This window comes from Chiloscyllium plagiosum, chromosome 30, assembly GCF_004010195.1.
Source record: "Chiloscyllium plagiosum isolate BGI_BamShark_2017 chromosome 30, ASM401019v2, whole genome shotgun sequence".
NCBI classification, from domain to species: Eukaryota; Metazoa; Chordata; class Chondrichthyes; order Orectolobiformes; family Hemiscylliidae; genus Chiloscyllium; species Chiloscyllium plagiosum.
Window position 1 is genome coordinate 3,601,524 of NC_057739.1, and position 7,694 is coordinate 3,609,217.

Here is a 7,694-nt window from a genome sequence, read left to right on the forward strand (position 1 = left end):
GACATTCTACCGAAATCCCTGTGATCCACTAAACCTGTGTATTCAACGTACATTTCTTTTCCCCATCTGTAATGCTTTACTTCTGATTAAAATTAACTGAATTCACCCTGAAGAGTCAAAACAAATTCAAAATGTCAACTCTATCTCTTTCTCCTTCTCCACAAGATGCTGCCACACCTGCTGAGAGTTTCTCCAACATTTTCTGTATTTCATAGTCACAGAGTCATAGAGTCCTAAAGCACAGAGACAGACCCTTTGGCCCAAATTGATCTAGCTAACCCCATTTCTCTGCACTTGGCCCTTATCCTTCTAAACCTTCCCATGTATTTGTCCAAATGCCTTTTAAATGTCTTTAACCACTTCTGTTGGCAGCTCATTCCATATGCATACCACCCCTGTGTAAGACGTTGTCCCTCAGGTTCACTTTTATTCTTTCCCCTCTGACCTTAAACTGATGCCCTCTAGTCCTCAATTCCCCATTCCTGGAATAAAGACTGAGTGCATTCAGAGTCAAAAAGTATGGTGCTGGAAAAGCACAGCCAGTCAGGCAGCATCTGAGGAGCAGGAGAGTCGGTGTTTTGAGTATGAGCATAAACACTTCTCTATGTTAAACTCCATTTGCCATTTCTCAGTCCACTTCCCCATCTGATCAATTTCTGCAGTTTCTGACAACCTTCCTCACTGTCCATGACACCGCCTATTTTAGTGTCATCTGCAAACTTGCTAATCATGCCTTGTACATTCTTGTCCAAATCATTGACAGTGATAATAAACAGCAATGGGCTCAGCACCTACCCCCGAGGCACACCCCTAGTCACAGGCCTCCAGTCCGACAAGCATCCTTCCACTATTACCGTCTGCTTCCTACCATTAAGCCAATTGTATATCCAAATTGCCAGCTCCCCCTAGATTCCATGTGATCTAACCTTCCAGAGCAGCCTACCATGTAGAACCTTATCAAAGGCCTTACTGAAATCCATATAGACTATGTCTACCACCCTGCCATCATCAACCTTCCTGATTACCTCATCAAAGAACTCCAATAAATGTGTGAGGCTTGATGTCCCACGCACAAAGCCATGCTGAATACTCCTAATCAAACCCTGTCTTTCCAAATGCACATATATCTTATCACTAAGAATCTTCTCAAGTAACTTACCCACCACAGATGTTAAGCTTATAGTTCCCAGATTTTTCTTTGCAGCCTTTCCTGAATAAAGGCATAACATTTGCTGCTCTCCAGTCTTCTGGGACCTCACATGTGACTAACAATGATGCAAAAATATCAGCTAGGGCCCTGTACTCTCTTCTTAAGCCTCTTGCAGGTTTCTTGGATATATCTGTTCAGAACCAGAAGATTTATCCACCTTCACACATTCTAATATGTCCAACACTTTCCCTACTGTGATATGGACTGTCTCCAAGATATCACCACTAACTTCCCTGAGTTCCCAAGTCTTCATGTCTTTCTCCACCGTAAACAAAGATTTCCAGAATCCACAGTATTTTGCTTTTATTGCACAGTAATAACCTGCTCACTGACACTCAGGCTGGGTCCACCAAGTCCACGCAGCTCCTGATCTCACTTCAGCCTTAATTCAAATATGGACAAAAGCTGATGGACAGGATTGACAGTTTAATGTTCTGGGGTACGGATGCTATAAGAAGAATAGAAAGGCAGGAAAGAGATTAGAGAGGAGTATCATTTTTGGTTAGGGATAACACTTTGACTATACTTAGGGCCGATATTCCTGGGACTATCCTCCCTAACGAAGTTAAAAATCACACAACACCAGGTTATAGTCCAACAGGTTTAATTGGAAGCACACTAGCTTTCAGAGCGACGCTCCTTCATCAGGTGATTGTGGAGGGCTCGATCGTAACACAGAATTTATAGCAAAAATTTGCGGTGTGATGTAACTGAAATTATACATTGAAAAATTGATTGTCTGTTAAGCCTTTCATCTGTTAGAATACAGTGATAGTTTCACTTCTTTCATGTGTAAATCACAAAACCCTTTTTTTTAAACTTTTAAACTTTTAAAAGGCAACTTTCAAAAAAGGGTTTTGTGATTTACACATGAAAGAAGTGAAACTATCACTGTATTCTAACAGATGAAAGGCTTAACAGACAATCAATTCTTCAATGTATAATTTCAGTTACATCACACCGCAAATTTTTGCTATAATTTCTGTATTACGATCGAGCCCTCCACAATCACCTGATGAAGGAGCGTCACTCTGAAAGCTAGTGTGCTTCCAATTAAACCTGTTGGACTATAACCTGGTGTGGTGTGATTTTTAACTTTGTACACCCCAGTCCAACACCGGCATCTCTGAATCATGACTCCCTAACGAAGGAATTGAGAAACAAGGGATGTTCACCTTCTTGGGATTGTATCATATGCCTTCCAATAGTTAGGAGGAAATTGAGAGGCAAATATGTAAGGAGATGATAGATATTCCAAAGAATAATAGGATTGTCATGATAGGAGATTCTAACTCGGCAAACATAGATTGGGAGTGTAATGAGCTGCCAAAAGACCAGCCGACTCACCGCTGAAAGACCAGGCTGAGATCCACCAACAGTCTAGGCTGGGACCTGCCGCAAGCTGCCGAGAGACCAGGCTGAGAGACACCACGAGCTGCTGAGTGCCGCTGAGAGACCAGGCTGAAACCCACAGAGGAACAAAAGAGGAAACAGAACAGGTGGAGCATCCTGCTCCAATACCATCTTGAACAGAAAGATGTTTCAACACAGTTATGGATTGGAATACTGCATATTCAATTCAGGTTTCCCTATTATAGGTAAGATGTTGTGAAACTTGAAAGGGTTCAGAAATCAGGTATTTACAAGGATGTTGCCAGGGTTGGAGGGTTTGAGCTATAGGGAGAGGCTGAATAGGCTGGGAATGTTTTCCCTGGAGCGTCGGAGGCTGAGGGGTGAACTTATAGAGGTTTATAAAATTGTCAGGGTGAATAGTCAAGGTCTTCTCCATGGTAGGTAGTCCAAAACTAGCAGGAATAAGTTTAAGGTGAGAGGAGAAAGATTTAAAACAGCCTTAAGGGGCAACATTTTCATACAGAGGATGATGCATATATTTAATGAGCTGCCAGAGGAGGTGGTGGAGGCTGGTACAATTACAGCATTTAAAAGGCATCTGGATGGGTACATGAATAGGATGAGAGTAGAGGGATATGAGCCCAATGTTACCAAATGGGACTAAATTTATTTAGAGTATCTGGTCAGTAGGGATGAGTTGAACCGAAAGGTCTGTTTCCATGCTGTACATATCTATGATTCTATGACTGATCAAAAAGTTAAAGTTCTAAATTGGAGCAAGGTCATATTTAATGGTATTACACAGGAACTTTCAAAAGTTGACTGGGGGAGGTTATTCGCAGGCAAAAGGGTTGCTTAGGAAGTGGGAGGCCTTTATAAATGTCATAGCAAGCGTTCAAATGAAATGTGTTCCTGTTAGTGTGAAGGGCAAGACTGGTAGGTACAGGGACTGCTGGATGACTATAGCAATTGAGGCTCTGGTTATGAAAAAGGTGGCAAATATCAGGTATTGACAGCTGGGATTGAGTGAATCCTTACAGGAATACAAAGGCAGTAGGAAGGCTAAAGGGGACGTGAAATAGCTTTGACAATTAGAAGTAAGGAGAATCCAAAGAGATTTTATAAGTACATTAAGGGCAGAAGAGTAATTCGGAAGAGAATACAGCCCCTTAAAGATTAATGTGGCTCCATAGTCATGGAGATGTACAGCATGGAAACAGACCCTTCAGTCCAACTCATCCATGCCAACCAGATATCCCAAACTAATCCAATCCCACCTGCCAGCATTTGGCCCATATCCCTCCAAACCCTTCCTATTCATATACCCATCCAGATGCCTTTTAAATGTTGTAATTATACCAGCCTCCACCACTTCCTCTGGCAGCTCATTCCATACATGCACAACCCTCTACATGAAAAAGTTGCCCCTGAGGTCTCTTTTATATCTTACCCGTCTCACCCTAAACCTAAGTCCTCAAGTTCTGGACTCCCCCACCCCAGGGAAAAGAACTTGTCCATACCCTTCATGATTTTATAAACCTCTACAAGGTCACCCCTCAACCTCCAAAGCTCCCGGGAAAACAGCCCCAGTCTATTCAACCTCTCCCTACAGCTCAAAACCTCCAACACTGACAACATCCTTTCTGATAGGAGGGTGATCAGAATTGCACGCAATATTCCAGAAGTAGCCTAACCAACGTTCCGTACAGCTGCAACATGACCTCCCAACTCATATAATCAATGCTCTGACCAATAAAGGAAAGCTTTCATTAATAGGGGGATTGAGTTTAAGAGCCATGGGATCTTGTTGCAGCTCTATAACACTTTGGTTAGACCGCACTTGGAATACTGTGTCCAGTTCTGGTCGCCCTATTATAGGAAAGAAGTGGATGCTTTGGAGAGGGTTCAGAGAAGGTTTACCAGGATGCTGCCTGGAATGGAGGGCTTACCTTACGAAGAGATATGACTGAGCTCTGACTTTTTTCATTGGAAAAAAGAAGGAAGAGATGGGACCTAATTGAGGTGTACAAGATAATGAGAGGCATAGATAGAGTTGATAGCCAGAAACTTTTTCCCAGGGCAGAAATTGTTAACATGAGGGGTAATAGTTTTAAGCTGTTTGGCGGAAAGTATAGAGGGGATGTCTGAGGCAGGTTCTTTACGCAGAGAGTTGTGAGAGCATGGATTGCGTTGCCAGCAGCAGTTGTGGAAGCAAGGTCAGTGGGGATATTTAAGAGACTGCTGGACATGCATATGGTCACAGAAATTTGAGGGTTCGTACATTAGGTTTACCTTACATGAGGATCAATGGTCGGCGCAACATCATGGGCTGAAGGGCCTGTTCTGTGCTGTACTGTTCTATGTTCTATATCAAGTGCCTTCTTCACTATTCTATCTACCTGCTACTCTACTTTGAAGGAACGATGAACCTGCACTCTAAGGTCTCTGTTCAGCAACACTGCCTAGGACCTTACCATTAAATGTATAAGTCCTGCTAAGATTTGCTTTCCCAAAATGCAACATCTCTCATTTATCAAAATTAAACTCCATCTGCCACTCCTCAGCCCGTTGGCTCATCTGATCTGATGAAACCATAGGAGATGGGTGAGATACTAAAAGAGTATTTTCTGTCAGTATTTACTGTGGAGAAGCTAGGGTGTTTGGGGAAATAAATAGTGATGCTTTGTAAAGAGTTCATATAACAGGAGGTGCTGGAGATATTAAAGCATATAAAGGTAGCTAAATCCTGGAAACTGATCAGGTGTTTCCCAGAACTTCATGGAAAGCTAGGGAAGAGACTGCTGGGACCTTGCCAAGATATTTGTGTTGCTGACAGTTATGGGTGAAGTGCTGGAAGACTGGAGGTTGGCTAATTTGGTACCATTTTTTAAGAAAGGTGGTAAGGAAATGTTAGGGAACTATAGACTGGTGAGCGTGATGTCAGTGATGGGCAAGTTGTTGGAGGGTACTCTGAGGGATAGGACTTGGAAAAGCAAAGATTGATTAGGAATAGTTGGTATGGTTTTGTGCCTAGGAAATTGTGTCTCACTACCTTGAGTTTTTTGAAGTTGTGACAAAGAAGATTGATCAGGACAGAGTGGTAGATATTGTCTATATATACTTTAGCAAAGTGTTTGATAACGTTCTGCACGGTAGATTGGTTAGTCACGTTAGGTCACATGGGATCTGTGGGAGCTGGCCAAAAGGTTACAAAATTAGCTTGAAGGTAGGTGACAGAGGATGGTGGTAGAGGGTTGCTTTTCAGACTGAATGCCTGGGACCTGCAGTATGCCACAAGGACCAGTGCTACTGTCACTTGTATAAATGATTTGGATGTGAAAATTGGAGGTACTGTTCGTAAGTTTGCAGGTGACACCAACATAAGTAATATAATGGACAGTATCTCAGAGTACAACGGGATCTTGATCAAATGGTCCAATGGGCTGAAGAGCGGCAGACAGTTTAATTTAGATAAATGTGAGGTGTTGCATTTAGATAAGGCAAACCAGGGCAGGACTTACACAGTTAATTACAGGGCCCTGGGGTATGTTGCCAAATGAAGAGACTTAGGGATGCAGGTGCATAGATCCTCAACAGCGGAATCACAGGTAAACAGAGTTGTGAAGAAGGCATTTGCCTTCAGTGGTCAGAACATTGAGTATAGGAGTTGTGGCTATATTATGTTGTGGCTGTACAGGACATTGGTGAGGCCACTTTCAGAATATTGCATACCTTTCTGGCTGCCCTTCGTAGGATGTTGTTAAAGTTGAATTATAAGGAGAGGCTGAATAGGGTGGGACTTTTTTCCCTGGAGCATCAGAGGTTGAGGGGCGACCTTATAGAGGTTTATAAAATTATGTGGGGCATGGATAGGGTGCTAGGTCATTTTCCTAGGGTGGGGAGTCCAGAAGTTGAGGGCAAAGGTTTAAAGTGAGAGGAGATTTAAAATGGACCTGAGGGGTAACTTTTTCACGCAAAGGGTGCAACGTGTATGGAACGAGCTGCCAGAGGAGGTGATGGAGGCAGGTACAATTACAACATTTAAAAGGCATCTGGATGTTTTTATGAATAGGAAAAGATTAGAGGGATATGGGCCAAATGCTGGTAAATGTGACTAGGTTAAATTGGGATGTCTGGTTGGTGTGCATGATTTGGACAAAAGGGTCTGTTTCTGTGCTGTATGACTCTATGAATTCCAGAAGTGATGTGAAATGTGACTGATCTTGCCATCAAGACTGTATTTAATGGAGTGTGGAGTAAAGGAACCCTGGCAAAACTAGAGTTAATGGAAAGGAGGGGGGAAACTCTGCATTGATTGGAGTGATACGTAGTATACAGCATTTACCTGGGAACCAGGACAGTGCAGAGCCTGTGAGGGAGGAGCACACAGTGGTGATTATAAAAATTTACATCTGAGGATTCGGGGCAATTTACGTAGGAGTCAGAACAGGCTGGAGCCTGTGGGGAAGGTGAATGAAGCTATGAGTATGGACGTTTACAGCTGAGGAGTTGGGCCCACTTACCTGGGAGCCAGGACAGAGTCAGGCTCTGTAGGGGAGGTACACAGAGTGGTGATTATGTAAAGTTATTAACTCTGAACTAAGGAAAAAACTACAGTTATATCACAATAAGTAGCAAACTGATTGGCTGGTAAGGGAACTACCTTAACAAGCTCTCCCTAAGTTGCAGCTATTTAATAAAGTGTAAAATTATTTAGGGATGAAGTTAGTTAGTAAGATTACAAAAGTTTAAGAAAGACTAGAAAAGTTTAAGTCACAGCAGGTGAGGGCAGCCGAGTGGAATAGGTGTCCTGTCGCATGGGAAGTCACAGAATCTACCAGCATCCAAAAGACCACGTGTGAGAAGTGCTCACAACTGCACCAATGAGATCTCCTGGTTTCGGAACTGGAGGGATGAAGAGAATGACTGCTTGGTGGTCACACAAAGAGAATCAGTCAGGTAGGGAAGGAGTCTCTTGGGGTCCTGCCTACTAAACAGTGTTCCACTTTTAAAGCTGATGGAGACACTGGTACCTCAAGGGAGTGCAGTCAGAGCCAAACTTCTGGCACCACAAGTTGACTGTACAGGAGGGAAGGAAGAAGAAAACAGGAGTAATACTGATAAGGGGTTC